The sequence below is a fragment of the Rhagoletis pomonella genome, unplaced genomic scaffold, assembly GCF_013731165.1.
Source record: "Rhagoletis pomonella isolate Grant_MI unplaced genomic scaffold, Rhpom_1.0 Rhpom_scaffold_00013, whole genome shotgun sequence".
NCBI lineage: Eukaryota > Metazoa > Arthropoda > Insecta > Diptera > Tephritidae > Rhagoletis > Rhagoletis pomonella.
In genome coordinates this window covers 21,501,062-21,502,812 of record NW_023458567.1, presented here as the reverse complement: position 1 = coordinate 21,502,812, position 1,751 = coordinate 21,501,062, and the positions used below count along the sequence as shown (strand labels likewise).

At 32.0% G+C, this 1,751-nt stretch overlaps 1 non-coding gene across 1 annotated transcript; it reads right to left on the bottom strand.

Annotated features, from left to right (window-relative positions):
• Positions 1–1,321: 1,321 nt before the first annotated feature.
• Positions 1,322–1,395, bottom strand: Trnai-aau. The gene has a single exon. It is a non-coding gene; the product is annotated as a tRNA-Ile (tRNA).
• Positions 1,396–1,751: the final 356 nt, after the last annotated feature.

Below are 1,751 nucleotides of genomic sequence, written 5' to 3'. Positions count from 1 at the left end.
TTTGCAAAAAAATTTGAAATAAAAAATTTATTGTGGCTTATTAACATTTAATTTTAATATTTTTATTGAGCTTTGTACCGATTATTTTATTAGGAAAAATGGAAAAAGAAACAAAGTCTAAGCGGTAGAGGTTATAGCAGCTATTTCGGAGATCACCACATCTCCTCATCAGACTTCTTTTTTCTAGACTTCAGCAGGGATCGAACCCACTTTATCAATGTACAAAGTCAGAAGCGTTAACCACTGAGCTATGCACATCCCGTAAAACTCGTGTTGCTAATTCATTTTCCTATCGAAAATGGCAATTTACGAAAAAAACCAAAATGTACATTATTTAAAAAATGCAATGAAATTTTTTGTATTGTAAATTTTTGCAAAAAAAATAAAGTTTCCATAAAAAAACATGGAAGAAGTTCCAATAGGTCAGCAATTTTTGAATTTCTACCATAACAGGTCTATTATGCGCTGGTAACATAAATTTTGTAACCGGTAATTAAAGTGTCTGTCAATTTTTAAACCTTTTTCGCATTCTGTGCGCTCTTGGAACCGGTAAATTTGGTTACCATCTCATAAACTGGTAACAAAATATTGCCCCGTGAAATATGCAATAAAAGAATTTCCACAAATCTTCATAGCTGAACTGCTGAATATTTTCACTGCATTACCAACGTACCTAGAATCACGGTGACAAGAAGTGGTAACATTTTTTGGTAATACAATTTTCCGGTCACAAAATCTTCGGTAACGTGCAGAATAGACCTGTAAGTGTGACATGAGACAAGAATTTTAAGAAAACTTGTGACTCAGGAAAAGGTCTGCAATTTGCATGTTTAAACTCGTATAACTCGACGAAAAATCGCGGTAGAAAAAAATCTTTTACACATTAGCTACCAGTAACCATAGCAACACCGTGGTAGAGTCTGAAAAAAATGCTGACAACAAATTTTTTCCTAATACTCTTGGCGAATTTTTGACCTGGCTATAAAACTTAATACCAAAACAAATTTTCAAAAAATTCTGACTAAATATTTGAAATTTCGATGAACATTTTTTTAAGCCTTCTTAGTTTTGTATAAAGTTTGAAACTTTGTTTATATGATTTATATGAACAATGTTTTTATAAAAACTTGGACCTTTTTATAATAAGATCTTATGAGCATAAAACTGGATACCCAAAATTTTTCTTTAAATTCAGATTCAAATGTTTGAGCTTCGACGAAATTTTGTTTGAACTTTTATAAATTTGGTATGAATTTGAAATGTTGATTATATAGTTTATATGAAAAATTCTTTTATAAAAAAATTACAAAAAAAAATATTTTGGCCCATGAGGGGATCGAACCCGCGACCTTCGCGTTATTAGCACGACGCTCTAACCAACTGAGCTAATGGGCCACTCATTTATTGTTGGCCTAAGTGACAGCGCAACGCGCAGCTCAAAACAAGAAAAAACAAATAAATTTACCTTAGAAGAAGAAACGATTTTTTTTATGCGCGTACGCTGTCATAACATATGCGTATAAATATATGGACATATGTATGTACATATGTACATATATATGGACATATGATACATATGTAACTAAGTAGAAGTGATAAGAAAAAACCTAATCAGTATGCATGACACAAGCTTACATACCTACCCACGGAAAGAAACTAGTTTAAATATCGATGTTCAACCAGTTTTTTGCCCACCACAACCAGTTGAAGATCTGACTTTCTTCCTTGGAACGAACTGTTGACTTTAACAT